The sequence below is a fragment of the Triticum dicoccoides genome, chromosome 4A (assembly GCF_002162155.2).
Source record: "Triticum dicoccoides isolate Atlit2015 ecotype Zavitan chromosome 4A, WEW_v2.0, whole genome shotgun sequence".
NCBI lineage: Eukaryota > Viridiplantae > Streptophyta > Magnoliopsida > Poales > Poaceae > Triticum > Triticum dicoccoides.
The window spans coordinates 224504624-224521615 of record NC_041386.1 but is presented as its reverse complement, the minus strand read 5'-3'; positions in this window follow the sequence as shown (position 1 = coordinate 224521615).

The following is a 16992-nucleotide window of genomic DNA, read 5'->3' as shown; positions in this document are numbered from 1 at the left end:
GCGGTGGCGTGCATGCGCAGTCAGGCGGGGCCGGTGGCGAGCGATGGCGCAGGGGCGGCGGCGGCGAACAGCGAGGCGGCGGAGGCGTGAGGCGGCGGCAGCGCAGGAGAGATCCGGGCGGCGGAGCGCGGGGGCCGATTCGGGCTTCAGCGGCGTCGGTTCGGGCCCGTGCTGGCCCGCGATGGGCTCCGCGGGCCGGCAGCGCGGGGACGGCGGTGGAGGATTGGTGGCAGCTCCGGATTCGCTGAGGGGGCGGTGCGGACATGTCCGGCGGCGGGGTGGACATGTCCGTCAGCAGGTGGAGGAAGAAGCTAGGGTTTCGACCGTGAAAATTCGGAGGGAGACACATATTTATAGGTAGAGGGAGTTTGGAGTGTCCAAATGAGGTGTAGTTTTCGACCACGCGATCGTGATCCGACGGCGCAGGACATGGGAGTGGTTTGGAAGGGTTATTGGGCCATTTTGGAGGGGTGTTGGGCTGCAACACACAAGAGGCCTTTACGGTTACCCGGTTAACCATCGGATTATCAAACGGACTCCAAATGGCACGAGACTTGACAGGCGGTCCACCGGTGGTGTACCAAGGCCACTTGGCAAATCTCGGTCCATTCCGAGAAAGTTTAACACCCAAACACGAAAAGAGACAAAAGGGCTCGTCGGAGGACGCAGGAGTGTCGGATTGCAAAACGGACAACGGGGAAAATGCTCGGACGCATGAGACGAACACGTATGCAAATGCGATGCATATGATGACATGATATGAAATGCATGTCAAGAACAAAATGCAAAATGAAGACAAAACCCAACCACGAAGGAAAATCGTATCACATATCCGGAAAAGGCAAGAGTTGGAGTTACAAATATGGAAAGTTGTATCCAGGGTGTTACATTTGTCTCTTTCTCTTTTTGTCTCATTTACTCATTTTACATAGGAGCACGCGTAGAGGATGTCTATTCCTTTTGATGGGACTTGTTCATCGGGTTTAAGACTATGCAGCTCCAAATTATGCCCACTGCCAACAACTCTGAATCGTTCCATCTACGATAGGGAGTAGTCCCATTGCAACAATGAGGTCCACTAGGTCTAGCATGTCATGTAAGAAGAGACTGTCAGGCAAAACATACATCTTGTTAGCTTCTTCCTCGTACAGTACATACCACTAGTACATACTACCAGTACTACTACTACTCAACCTCCTATAAACCTTGTGCTTGGCATCTCCAAAATATTAACCTTGCGATTGGCTCTTCGCCTCTTCGGGAAGTCGAGCAATAATGGTAATGCAGTACATATTGTTCTGGCTATACGAGACCGAATGAATTGCTTCATGTCCACCACATAGGCGAGGGTTGAGGGGCGAGGGAGAGTGCATACTATTACGTTCGTTTCAATATGGACTACATACGGAGCAAAATGAGTGAATCTACACTCTAAAATACGTCTATATACATCAGTGTTTGGAGTATGTACTAGTGGAGTAGTTCATATTGAAATCTACTAAAGGACATATATTCCAAACAATATGATAATCTGTCTAACCAAGGTAGGGACGAGGTGTAAACGGAGGGAGTAGTAAAAATTTCTCTTCGTCCTACGACCTACCGCGCGCGTGGGTGAGGGAGCGGGCGTAAGTTGTACTAGTAAGAAAGCTTCACCTCGTCCTACGAGCCACCGCGCCCGTGGGCAGGGAGACGGTGTACTAAGCAAGCTTCTCCTTGTTCTGCGAGTTGACGGGTCACATCAAAAGTAATATGTACAGAGCATCTCGATTGTATAGAGCCTAGCCTCTAAGGTGGGCCCCACATGGTTTGCCTCTTTTTTAACATAACGCGTCAAGTGGAAATTTGTTTGTTCACCTGTGGTAGATGATCCTCCATCAAGTGGAGAACCAATACACATGTGAAATTACCACGTGGGATGCCTTTTCCTATAAAAATGAGCTCCACCGTGGACCCGCGTGGGTGTGGTTGGGAAAGAGATGGGAGTACGTGCGCCATGCCTGCACCTCTTCTCTTCGTGCACGTCCCCCACCTACGTGGGTGTGCATGAGAGAGATACAAACATAGATAGATGGCGTGTGCATTCGTGAGTGTTTTTTGTGTGTGGGGGGTGATTTCGTGAATGTATTTGTGGGAATATGTGTCATGACATCTCAAACAATTTGACACATGCAATGTGTGTGAAATAGAGGCCTATCTATATAGTATATAGAGGGGGCGATCCATGAGAAGAGAGGGAGGGGTCATAGATATTGATAGAGTCGAAGAGAGGATCAAGTGGGTGGGTGCGAGATCGATGAAGAGAGCCATCGAAATTGGTTGTGTGCAAGTCAAAGATATAGGGTGATTGACCTACCGGAACGTCAGAGGGCACAGGGCAAGTTTGTGTGTGGCAGGGAGACATGACTTAGAGCGCTCGATGTATCAGTGTGTGTGGGGGGGAGGGGGGAGGCAGAGGCCTAACTAGAGAGGTAGAACGACTAATATATGTGTTGAGAAGGACAGACCCAGCTATGTCTTGAGGGAGATCGGTCGACACCCATACATAGCTAAAGGACGTGAAATAGGTGGGATAGTGAGAGAGAGAGGAGAGAGAGGGATGGAGAGGGGTAGAGTGATGGGTGGGTCATGGAGTTGCTTCTCTAAGATGGTGGGAGAGGCCTACTAGACAAACCGAGGGTAGAACTGCAATATTATCAATAAGAGCGGGGATGTGTTTCTATGTGTGCCTATGCGTGATAGATGTGTCAGGATACACGCATGGATGATGAAGGGGAACCATGTGTTTGGTAAGCAAACCTAACTAGATCGGTAGATCAATTGTTGTTTGCCGGAGGAAGGGAGACACATAACTAATGAGGTAGATCAATCTACGCATGGGGAAAAACGAGTTATATGGACCTAGCTAGCTATATGTATAGCGGGAGATCAGTCGGTGTACATCCATTTGTTAGAGGAAAATAAGGCCCAGCGAGATGAATAGATAGAGAGAATGGAGCTAGGAGGTGGTGCGAGAGGCCGAGAGCTACTAGCTAGATAGGAGGAGGAGTGTGCGATTGTGAGATCTTTGAAAAGAGGGGCGAGAGTTTACACGTGTGTGCACTTCTGCAGGATGCTCCTAATGCGACACTACGATCAGAGACCCTTCAAAAAAACTTTGTGTGATGCAATAATCGCAAATGATGGTGTAAAAAACCATCAAAAAGGTGCAAAACGTTTGCAATGGAGGATGCATCAAACATGGTTTAGATTTTAGTTGCGTGTGCGATGCAAGGCATAAGGTTCAGTTCAATTAACCATTTTCAATGAGGAGGAACAAAACAAACAGGCGGCCGGATGAAGGTGTGTGCGATGTACAACATACGGTTCAGTCAGATGAATTGTTTGTGATTAGGCAACACAATAGAAACGGTCAGCTAGATCAAGGTGTGTGCGATGTACAACATACAGTTCACTCGGATGAACTGTTTGTGATTAGGCAACACAAAAGAAATAGTCAGCTAGATCAAGGTGTGTGCTATATATGACATGCGGTTCACTGGGATGAACTGTTTTCGTTGAGATAAGAGAACAGAAACAGTTCAATATAAAAAATGCCATAAATATTGCGAGGTTCAAATTCAAAGATTACAACGCCCAAATTCAAACATTGCAAGCATCGTCATTTCTGCAAAGGGATCATCCACTGACAAGTCATGTTTGCGTTTGCCACAATGACTTCCAATTTCTCCGGCATACGCTCTTCCAATATGAAGTTTAGCTTTTTTGGAGGCTCTTCCATTCTGCAGTACCTGTCGGCTCTGATAATCATATCATTCGTCTTTCCTAATTAAATGTGTGTTCAACCTCAGTACCCTCAGCACCCTTGCTCTGGCGAGGAAGAACCTGGCGAGTGTAATCTCTTGTAAGGTCCCTCGGTAGGAGTTCAAAGTAATATTTTGGAGATGCAGATACAGGCATTCGATGTAATCGTCGTTATACACATTATCCACCTCCGAGCCTATTATTATCTGCAAAAGAAGAGAACATGTTAGTGCCTACATGCAGTTTTGAACACTGCTAGATGCCCATTTGGTTTGCAGGATTTGTAAAATGCACCAATGTGCCATCTTCGATCTGACATGATTAACATGGGCATTTGATTACAATCTAGAAACATGTGGCCTTCTTCAGAAGAAGTTGGATTGGATGAAAAATTCCCTAAGAAAACTAGTACACATGAATGAAAAGGAAAAATGCTTATGGACGATTGTAACCATATGAATGAAGCAACCAATATGGGGTGCGTGTGTATGTCCTAAAATCCTCCAAACTTCCTTCAGAAATCATAGTACATTGTCATTGTAAACTTGGGAAAAGGTGCAAAAAATAGAACTCACTTATGGTTAACATTTAACAGGAAAGGAACATCACCTCGATATACAGCTTCTTCAGACACGGAAAGCATCTCAGGCAACTAACAACTTGGTCCAGGTTGGGGCCGACAGATTCTAGTGCCAAGACCTTCACTGTGCCCAGAATCTGGGTGAAGCTTTGTTGGATGACAGACGAACATACATCTTCAAAACTAGAAATAACGTTGATATCACTAAGGAGAGGTACAAGGCGACTATTGTACCTAAAAGTTGTAGTATTTGACCGACAAGTAGCCCACCACTATCAATTTCGGCGCAAAAATGACATTGATTCTCGTTGGGCCTTGTTGATCAACTACAAGTAATCTCTCATGTGAAGGTGTGTCCTCAGTGACCGTATTGTGGTCCACCTTTTGTGATCTCTTGTTGCAGCACCAGCAACACACATAAATAGTCCGGAGAGTCCTGGAGGTGATGTGCAAGGTACTCGACCAATTCATCGCCTAAAGACGAAGGAACTCGAGTGCAGTACAGCCGCGGGTGCTCCATGTCATCCTTTGGGGTGCAAACGGCGACGAGCTTTAGGTGCTTCAGTCATGGTAGAAAAAGAGTGGGTGCGTCATTAAGGGGGAGGGGGAATGGCAGTTCATGAACTTGGCGAGGCGCAGCGTGGGCGCGAAGCGGAGCACGGAAGTGGGAAGCAAGCACACATGCCCATCGTTAAAACTGAGCTTCTCAAGCTGATCTATGGCGGGGTATTGCAATCACTCGTCAAGCTTGTCTTGGTCCTTGCCATTGGAACGGAACTTGCCCGTGATAAGGCCTTTGATTGGTCCATGGTGACTGCCGAGGATCTAGGGGAACGCATCCAAGCTTTGGCGATAGCCATGACAGAGCTCGTGGGCATCGAGGAGGTCGACAGGGGTGAGGAGCCATAGGGGGCGCCACCGTCGGGAAAGGGCGGTTGTCCTCGCCCGCTATTTGATTGGGAGGAGGGATATGATGACTATCAACATATCATCGGGGAGGTTGTTGATGAAGTCTAGGCCTACTTCAGGATGCAAGCGGAGAGAGAGGATTGTGTGTGTGGCGAGGATGGGTGGGTGCGGCCGCTCGGCAGTGCTATTAATACAGACCAGTGGGAGCGAGGAGGGCAGCGGTCCAAGGCTGTCTCGCTTCCCGGTGAGAACGACCGCTTAATCTCTATGAATGAAATATATGCTTAATTACTAAATTTTAGTTGCAATAAATAGATAGTGTTATTGATTTTTAGCTGCATATTTTGACAAATCGCAGTGTCTCTTGGCTTAGCACCGAAGTCTGGCTTTAATTTGCATACTGTAATCTAAACCGTTTGCGTTGAAGAGATGAAGAGATCCGGCATTGAACAACTTGCACGCTTCCCGATGAGCCTGCGCACCGGACTGCGCTCGCATGCCTCCTGTTCATTCAAGTAGTTGTCCGCACGGCACCTCCTATAGACATTAAAACCAAGACACATGGGGTCACATGAATGGTTAACAGAATGCATACGCTTCGACTTATATAAACCTTTGAGATATTAAAGTGGTAGCTATTTTTTCAAAATGCCTTTGTTGGCTGTTATTCGAGTGCGCCTTCTCTCCAAAGGTGGCACGTTCCATACCGAAACCATCAGGCTTGTTGTGAGAATCTCTGGTTTGTGAGAAGCTTATACCCAAACCTGCCCCAAATGGGACAATTTTTGTACCACGGCATGTCGGGTGCCATTCCATGATAGCATGCCAAGTTTCATGGATTTCAGACAAGTTTTGGATTTACTAGAATTTAAAAGCCAGGTATCTCAACGTTTTGCCGACAATCAATAGTGCCCTGGTGTTTGAAATTCATTCCCATTTCTTGCATGGGACCTAAGCATGCACCCAAGGACACATATTTGCTTTTTCAACCAATTTATATGCACTCGGCATGTGCATGTATTTCAAATTTGAATTATGCACATAAAATGCCTAGAAAACCCAGTTAATGTATAGAAATGTCCAAATGAAACCCAAAAATTCCAAAATTTAATACAACACTCATGCTCTTCTATGTTGGCACTAGAAATTTTTTGAATGCGATAAGAGGCAACTGATTTCTTTTCGTCCCCAAAGGTGGCACGTTCCGTATTGAAACCATCAGGCTTGTTGTGGGAAGCTCTGGTTTGTTTTAAGCTTATACCCAAACCTGCCCCAAATGGGACAAATTTTTTACCACGACATGTTGCGTGCCATTCCATGATAGCATGCCAAGTTTCATGAATTTTAGAGGAGTTTTGGATTTTCTAGAATTTAAAAGCCAGGTATCTCAACGTTTTGTGGGCAATCAACAGTGCCCTGGTGTTTGAAATTCATTCCCATTTCTTGCATGGGACCTAAGCATTTATCCAAGCACACATATTTGATTTTTCAACCAATTTATATGCACTGGAGCATGTGCATGTAGTTCAAATTTGAATTATGCACATAGTTGCATTGAAAACTCGGTTAATGCATAAAAATGTCCAAATGAACCCCGAAAAATCACAAGAATTGACACAACACTCCTGTTGTTCTATGTTGACATGAGAAAATTTTGAAAGCAATATGAGGCAATGTATATCATTTCGTCCGCAAAGGTGGACGTTCCATACTGAAACCATCATGCTTGTCGTGAGAAGCTCTGGTTTGTGAGAAGCATATATCCAAACCTGCCCAAAATGGGACAAATTTTTTACCATGGCATGTTCATTCCGCTCCATGATAGCATGCCAAATTTCATGAATTTCAGACGAGTTTTGGATTTACTAGAATTTAAAAAACAGGTATCTCAACATTTTGCCGGCAATCAACGGTGCCCTGGTGTTTGAAATTCATTCCCATTTCTTGCATGGGACCAAAGCATGCACCCAATGACACATATTTGATTTTTCAACCAATTTATATGCACTAGAGCATGTGCATGTAATTCAAATTTGAATTATGCACATAAATGCATTGAAAATCCGCTAATGCACAAAAATGTCCAAACGAACCACGAAAAATCAGACACAACACTCCTGTTGTTGTATGTTGACACGAGAAAATTTTTGAAAGCAATAAGAGGCAATGGATATTGTTTCGTCCCCCAAGGTGGGATGTTCCCTACCAAAACCATCATGCTTGTTGTGAGAAGCTCTGGTTTGTGAGGAGCATACACCCAAACCTGCCCCTAATGGGACAAAAAATTTACCAATGCATGTTCATGCCGCTCCATGATAGCATGCCAAGTTTCATGAATTTCAGATGAGTTTTGGATTTACTAGAATTTAAAAAACAGGTATCTCAATGTTTCGCCGACAATCAACGGTGCCCTGGTGTTTGAAATTCATTCCCATTTCTTGAATGGGACCTAAGCATGCACCAAGGACACAGATTTGATTTTTCAACCAATTTATATGCACTGGAGCATGTGCATGTAGTTCAAATTTGAATTATTCATAGAAATGCATTGAAAACTCAGTTAATGCACAAAAATGTCCAAACAAACCCCAAAAAATCACAAAAATTTACAAAACACTCATGTTGTTCTATGTTGACACGAGAAATTTTTTGAAAGCAATAAGAGGCAATGGATATCGTTTCATCCCCAAAGGTATGACATTCCCTACCGAAACCATCGTGCTTGTTGTGAGAAGCTCTGGTTTGTGAGAAGCATATACCCAAACCTGCCCCAAATGGGACGATTTTTTTACCACGGCATGTTCATGCTGCTCCATGATAGCATGACAAGTTTCATGAATTTCAGATGAGTTTTGGATTTACTAGAATTTAAAAACCAGGTATCTCAATGTTTGTGCCCGAGTGACAGTGGCAGGGTGCTTGACATTCATTCCCATTTCTTGCATGGGAGCTAAGCATGCAACCAAGAACACATATTTGAATTTTCATCCAATTTATAAGCAATAGGACATGTGCATGTAGTTCAAATTTGAATTATGCACATAAATGCATTGAAAACTCAATTAATGCATAAAAATGTCCAAACGAACCCCGAAAAATCCCAAAAATTAACACAACACTCATGTTGTTCTATTATGACACTAGGAAAAAATTTGAAATCGAGAAGAGGCAATGGATATCGTTTCGTCCAGAAAGGTGAAACGTTCCCTACCGAAACCATCAGGCTTGTTGTGAGAAGCTCTGGTTTCTGAGAAGCATATACCCAAACCTGCCCCAAATGGGACAAAAAATTTACCACGGCATGTTGATGCCGCTCCATGAGAGCATGCCAGGTTTCATGAATTTTGGACGAATTTTGGATTTACTACAATTACAAAATCAAGTACGTTGATGTTTGACGGAGAGCCACGGTGCTGTGGTGTTTGAATTTCATCCCCATTTCTTGCATGGGACATAAGCATAAACCAATGGACACATATATGATTTTACAACCCATGTTGGTGGACCGGAGCATGTGCATGTAGTTTAATTTTGAATTGTGCACATGAAATGGCTAGAAAACCAATTTAATGTATAAAATGTTCGAATGAACCCTGAATAATTCCAATTCTTTTACGACACATATATAGTTGCATGTTCACTGCAGATAAAAGGTATAGCAATTCAAACACCGTACATTGCCATTGTGACCCCATTATGTAATTCAAATCAAGATGAAAAATCAAGTAGATCACACAGAGTTTATTATCACCAATAGTGTGAGATGTAGCACAAAATATCCTAGCGCACCGTCGGTGTATAGTATGCCTATGGCTTACGCGAGTAGGTGCGTCGGCTACAGTCCACAGCTGGCGTGTCAAGCACACTAGCTCACTCCCCAAATACTCCCGCCTCTGCATCCCTCGCAATCTTGAAAATATTACTGCATCGTAATATCAAAAATATCTACCACCTGGAAGGTTTTAATGTTTTTATAGCACATGATTAGTATGTGCAGACCGTGTGCGATGTCTCTTACTCCCGCTCTGCTTCAGTCCCATGATTCAAATTTTCAGTAGCCCCGGCATTTTTACTCCCGCCTCTGCATCCCTCGCAATCTCAAAAATATCTGCTCGCCCTTGATCCAAATTTTCAGTAGCCCCGCCTTGTTACTCCCGCCTAGTAAAATTTTCAGTTGCTGCAGTATTTCCTCAAACACCACCTTGCCCCCCCTCGCCTACCCTCCACACACACCACACACTCCCGAAAACCTTCGCTCACACAGACACACAAAACCCTAGAAAATATTGGTAGGTCGCCGCCATCGCCGGCGCCTCCATCCTCAAACTCTGCCTATGTGCCGGGGAGCTCGAGGAACCAATGGCCAAAAAGAGGTTTATCACGGCCTTTTTGCCCAACGTCGGCGAGGCGGCCGCTGAGGTGTCCCCGTCGTCCTTCACGGGCTCGATTCGCCGTCGCCGGTCCCCCGATCCACCCACCGCCGTGCCCCTATGCAAGTTCGAGGACTTCCCCGTCCTTCCTCGGACCTGTCACGATCGGGTTTTTCGGGTATAAATTTCCAGAAAATAGCCGTCGTGCTCATCAGCCCCAGGATTACTGTTAGCTGATGAGGCACCAACTTGATACAGAAATTCCAAGCAAAAATACAAAATATGTAGTACAAGACCATTCTGGCCTGTGAGTACAACAAATGGTTTTCTAGTGGTTGATGGCGGAAGCGGTTTGAGAGACATCAGTGTCTATGGGACTCCATTTCCCACAGGAACAACTGACCAGGTTAACTCCTATCTTCGTGAGGCTACTATCACCGTTGCTTAGGTCCCGAGGCTGTCATCGCCATGCTCCTCTCCAAGCAAGCAATCTGGCCAAGACAATAGCCAGGGACAAGCCAGTGAGTACTTTGAATGTACTCGCAAACATTAAGAACACATGTATAATATAATTGATAATCATGCACTGAAAAAATTCCATGATCACATCATCAGTCGTAAATAAAACATCTTTTATGCATGCAAATAGGTTATTTTCATGCAACATGAATAAGCAGTAATAGAGTGGGAATAAAATGCCGCAGTCGGGCGTCTGAGCGACACCACATAAAGGGCTTTAAAAGAAATGCCACAGTCGGGCGTCTGAGCAACACCACATAAAGGGCTTTTAAAAGAAATGCCACAGTCGAGCATCTGAGCGACACCACATCAAGGGCTTATAAGAGAAATGCCACAGTCGGGCGTCTCAGCGACACCACGTAAAGGGCTTATAAAATAAATAATCACAAGGAATATCCAGGAGGTAGAACCGTCCCAGGAATATTCGATAATATAAATAATGCAACGGGTTAGTCCATCACAAAATAATAATCATGGTCCTCACAAGTAACCAGTCGGTATCCAAGTTTGGTTTAACAATATCTCCTGCGAAGACCGACACTAAGACCAACACTTGACCCATCCCAGACTGTAATCCTTAACCATGGACACGGCTATTCGAATAGGTTTAATCTCTGCAGAGGGTGTACTCTTTACCCACGAGTAACGGATTCCTTTAGTCCATCGGGACTAATTCCGTCTACGGCCTTTTAGTTGAAAACACGCCTAACTTGCACACACCAGCTTAACTCATCGGTGTCTGGAATCACCCACGACACTTGTTAAGCAAAACTCTAAGTGGGGAGGCTACAACCTCGCGTAGCATGGGATCAAATTTATATCGCGCGCTCTAAGGGGTGGCCTCCCCTCTCGGTCCCAACCGGAAACACCCATGCCCCCTGACCAGGTGGCATTCCTACCGGCTACAACCGATATCTTCCACCATGGCCTCTCTGTACGGTGTGTGCTGGAAAGGGGTTGACAACTTACTGAACCATACCCTACCTGCGGCAGGGACAAGTGGTAGTACGAGGCAAGTATGGGGGTTACTGGAACAAGACTCGGTCTACGGTCGACTCAGGAGGTTTATAAGTTCCCTGCATGACATGTATATCAAATATATTTCAACCGACGAAATCACCACCCATTATACCTTACTATGCCATATCGAACATAACCGTCCCGACAGGGACCGGCGACAAGCTCACTCCTACCCAAGGCAGAGGCTTTCCCGGATTCCTTTCCGGCATTCATGCAAGGCACATGAGGATGATTACCATCACAAGTATATTCATTTCCAACAGCAAGGAAATCACTAATATGCATTCATGCAAATGATCATATCACATGAAATAACAAGTTCTCCGATATAAGGTGGTGTTATAAACGTGTCAACTAACACACCAAAAATATTATTCCGGGGTTCAGAATGCTTGCCTTCATGGTGTGGAAGGGCAGGGTGCACTCCAAATCTTTTGAAAGCTTTCTTCTCATCCAAAATCCTATTTTCAAAAATATGCAAATAACACATATTTCAAAAACAGTACAAAAAAGTTGTTTGGAAAATTTTCAAATAAATCTTAAAATAAACTAGACAGAATTTGAGGGATGTAGGAAAAAGAATCAATTCATTTGGAGTTATATTTAAAAAGTTATAGGCAGTCAAAGTTGTGGTCAAAATCTGTTATTTAAAATAAAACAGAAAAGAAAACGTTTCAGAGGGAAATACGCTTTCGGAGTGGGGGAAACGTACTGGGGTGGATTACGCCTTCACTTAACCCACGTGGATAGGTACAGGTCACTGACAGTGGGTCCAGGGGGCCCACTGGTCAGGTTTGACCAGTCGCCTTTCCCTCTCCTTCCTCTGCCCGAGAGGGGGCGGGACTCCGGCGATGCTCGCCGGTGAACGGCGGCACCGTTCGGGAAACAGAGGTCACCTGTGGGCTCAGGGGATCGAGGCGGCCACTCCAGTAGTCGTTATGGTCTCAGGGGTGGCGGAGTTGCCGGCGGCGAGCTTCGCGGCGGACGGAGGCCGTCGGGCAAGGTGATTTTTCTCCCGCGGTGAGCCCTGATCAAAATCGAGTAGGGGAACTGGTTCACGGGAGTAAGAGGAAGCTCTTGGTGAAGAGAACGGAGAGGGGGAGGCCCTGGTGGTGTTGGAAGGGCCGGGGCAATGGCGGCGGCTGCGGTTGCCGGAGATGAGGAAGGAGGCCTGCCCGGGTCGAATGCGAGCTAGGGGAGTGCCAATGGGGTGGCCTGAGGTTGCCTGTGTGCTCGAGGGAGCTCGGGGACCTCCATTTATAGCGCGACGAGGTTGGTTCCGCGGCGGTGGATGAGGATGCCGGCGAACTGCCTCTCTGTAGCTTGCAGGGCGACGTGGAGGCGACGAGAGCTAGCCGACGAGCGAGGAGATAAGCTCCTGCAGCTCCCAGGGGCAGGTGGCGAGCCGGGGTGGCTTGGGCAGCGCTGCCCATGGCGGTGGCGGATGCGGCCGCGGGCATGCCGCCAAGCGGCTCTGACGGCGGTGCTGTAGGGCACCAGGGCCTGCTTGGCTTGTTGCGGTGAGAGGGGGAGTGCGTGGCGCGGCTCTCTGGTGCGGGAAAAACTAGGGGCATTACGTGGCGACTCGGGCGCGGCACATGCAATACGCGCGCTCTGGGCGCGTCCTGTGCACGCACTGAACATGCTCGACGAAATGCTAAAGCATGCTAGAGGTCGCGGTTGAGGCTGGGAAGAAACAGGGCTAGGTTAGGGTTAGTTAGAGGGTGAATGGACATGGTGGTTAGGTCAGGTGGCCAAGTTCACAATGTAGACTTGAATCCATGCCAAATCTGGCTATGCCCATAGGGTGTTTGTCAAAATGCTAAGGGCATCTAGGCAATACTTGGGGTGGCCAAAATCTCCAGATAAAGGTCTCCTTAGATGCAAGAGAGAGTGGTGAGGTCATTTGGACAAAAGGAGAAACTTGCTAGTGCAAGTTTTGCTGAACTTCAAATCTGGACAGGATGTGAATGGCATTATTTCATGGACCAAAAATATGCCAATGGGTGCATGATCCTGGACTTAGGGGTTTGGTAGGGCTGTTTACAAGTAGGAGAAGGCACAAGCTTACTGGAGCAAAAATAAATAGGGTTGCAGTAGAAATCACAAGGCTGGACCAGAATGGAAAAGAGGTTGATTCACTCAAAATTTTCAAAGAACAGCACTAGGTTTTTGCATAATGTTGAATCATATGCTACTACCAACATCCCATAATTTTGGTGGAGGCTAGAAAGAAATATCTAGATGGGTTGTAGTGCAAAGTTGCACTCTGGACCAGAGAAGAAAAATTGATGCAGAGCTCAAAATATTACATGAATAAGATATATTTTTGTATAAAAGTGATCTAAAAACATCACATGACATCTCCAAATTTTTGTGGGATTTTTGAATGAACTTATCAAATGGTTGTAGTTCAATTATGGCCATATATCCTTGGAAAACCATTTTTCAAGAAAATAAAGATCAAGCAAATTGATTAAGTAATTGGTTATACTGATAAAAGAAAAGTTTTTCTTGAGAGGTTAAACAAGTCCAATAACATATTTGAAAGGTTTTCACTTTGGGGGAAAAAACTCCATATTAACAAGGGAGATAATGGTTCAAAAATAAAAAGGGAGCCCAGAAAGTAAAAGTTTTAATTCCTAGCAAAATCTTAATTAATAAAACAAGGCCAAAATTTTTTGGGTGTCACAACACTACCCCCCTTAAGAAAATCTCGTCCTCGAGATTTGTTAAAAGCTGTTCTAAGAAAAACTATAAGCAGTAAAAATGTGGCTACAGTGAGAGGGCAATAAGTGGTGAAAAACCACAGTGTGAAAACTAGTGCTGCATGGAAAAACCTACGGTTCGGGACAAAACGTGAGATTTCTACGCTGGATATAAATTTAGAACAACTTCTAAATTTAAATATACGCTGGTCGTACCCGAGAGCACAGTGCTCTCTCTGGCCGACAGGTGGACCCGGGGCCCACTGTCAGCTTCTTCTTCTCCCTCTGGTTCTCTCTTCTTCCTCTCTCCCGCGCGCTTTCCCGCGCTTTCTCCACCGGCGACGTCTAGCGCGTAGGGCATCTAGGTCGTACCGCGGTAGTGCGTGGCGTGCTAGCTGCCGGTGCAGCGTGCACTCACCTCGCGGGCCAGCGCGCTGTCGGCACTGCTCGCGGATTCGTCTCCAAACACCGGCAATCGGCGACGAGCGGCGTTGGTGGACTTCGCCCACCGTACACCGAGCTCGAGCTATAAAACGGCCGGGGTGCCCCTTTCTCCTTCTTCACACCTGGCCTCACTTCTCCTCCTCCTTCTTCCTCCATTACTGCTTACTAAAGCTCGGGTTAGGCTCTAATGGCGGAGGCGATGCCGGACTGGTTTGTGATCCTGATATGCGAAGGGCTGGCGACACTGCCGGGGCTCTCTGTGCTCCTGTGCGTGATGATCCTCGACGATCGTCGTGACGCTGCTGCTCAGGTGTTGGCTCTCCGCGGTGGTGGTGATCATGAGGAGTAGATGGGGTGTGCCGGGTGCTAACTGTTGTTAGGGGGTGATTAGCTGGAGGTAACACCATTGCAAAGTTTTGCAAACAGTGTATGTGTTCGGATGATTATGGTTGTGAGTCTGCTGTCGTGGTGCTGTGTGAAATTAATTAATCCACGCCGTGAGAACGTGCAGATGTAGCAACTCAGGGAAAAGAAATCTCACTCCAGGATTTTACGAGGGAAAAATAGTTAATCTAAAGGAGTGTAAACCACAACAAAAACTACACACATTAGTAGAAGCCAAATAATTGACTCATCGCACAAACTCAGGGTATCACGCATAAAGTCACACACATAAATAAATGTTGCAATAATGAACACCGCAGCGACATCTAAAATGGAAATGGTAACTGGATGGGGTCCCTAGAAAACGTCTCTGGTACTGGGATACACTCCTCTTCTATCTGGGGAAGTGGATTGACCAGTCGATGCACGTGTCTCTCCTGGTCGGGCCTTAGTGTTCTGCCGATGGCGATCTGAGGATTTAAATCTGCGAGGCTCTGGAGATAACCCATCACACGTTGGGTTAAACGCTCTTGAGCGATGACGTACTGGACAAGGTTGGCCAGGACTGGGTCTCTCTCAATTCGTCCACCGGGAAAAGATGTCACTCCTCCGGGTGCTGCACGGCTCGGGAAGTAATAATACCCTCGTTTGCTGGCATAGGGTACCGCGAATCGAAGGCGAGCAAGTGCTTCGTATGCAACAGCTTCTATGGCCATATGTGGGGTTGGCATAGATTTCTCCACAAAGGAGACCTCCGTTGGATCTTGGTTTGAGTTTACGGGAGGGATGTGTATTGCTGCCCAATATCTCGAGGTGGAAGGGGTAATTCTCGATTTGAACAGCTCGTACTGGGGTGGCTGGGTAGCGCCTATGGTACTGCAGGTAAAATCCCACAATATCTTGACAAAACTACCTGGGGTTGCATCTGGGGTTCTCAGATAAATGCTAGGGCTCGGCATGGCTAGGAAATGGTTGTGAGGGTGGTGGACAAGGTGAGAGGTGCTTGGCAAGGTCACGCGGTGGCCTTTTTATAGCACCGGAGCTGGGTCATTTTTACCGAGGTGAATGGTAAAAAAAATTCAGCTCTGTTCCAAGGGTCGGGGTCAAGCCACAGATTCACACATTTCACTATAGTGATGTGTTACTGTGGGGGTTGTCGGGGAGGTTTTTGGTAACTGGGTCTGGGATAGAAATCTTATACCGCATACTGGCACATCCAGGCAAGGCTGCTATTAAAACAGAGGCACGACAACAGGCGGCATTTAATTACAAGGCCACACGATTACAAAGCGAGGGTACACTGGGACTCGATACGACTCGGGTGACTTAGTCTACCTCGTTTACATCCAAGCGGGCGTGCCTTGAGGCTCCTCCACGGGTCTCGTCGTTGGAATTAGCTGGAGTGGGTTGAGGGGCTGCAGGCTCGGGGTAGCGATGAGGACTATCTCGGGGATTGTTGGCCACAACCCCGTTGGAGTGTGCTCCCAATATGCGACGAAGCACCTCTGGGGTTATCGCAGCACCTTGGCCGATGGCTGGGGCAGGCCTCAGGGACTCGATTGGGTGTCCAAACAGCACGACTGGGTTGTCGGCGTTGGGCTCGTTCTCTTCTCTCGCCGGGGCTCGACGAACCAGCTCTCCACGAGCTGCGATTAGATCAATAGTGATTTGATCGCACATTTCCTCTAGTGCACTTACATAGCGCAGTAGGTGCAACAATGCAGGATCTGTCTCGTGATCTCCGTTGGCAACTTGGGGTGGTCTACCATACCCTTCACGTCTGGGGTAGTAGTGGAACGAGCGACAGTTAACTCTGGGCGACAAGTGCCGGAGATGAACTATAGCCTCTTGAGCAGCTAGTTGGATGGCTTGTGGCTCAAAGGAAGTTGTTCTTCCAGTGAACCTGTAGGGGCGCTCGGGCTCTAGACCCCTACCGTAGATGTGTACAGTGGCCCAGAATTGACGGTTCTCACCGCTCATGGGTCCTTGGTACACAACATATTCTGGGGGCTCTTCTAACGCATAGGCACGACGGGTGAGGTTTGCGAGTATGGTCACAAAGCCTCCAAGGTTGGTTGCCGTGGTCTCATTGTGCACGATAGGGCCAGGCATTGTAGCTTGGTTTGGGGTAGAGGCTGTGTTGTGCTGTGTTGGGGCTAGTGTGCCCCTTTTTATAGGAAAAAGGGGACGGAGTCTTCCTTTGCACGCTTGCGAGAAAGGACTATTTAAGATTCGATCACTGGCGCATGAGCGA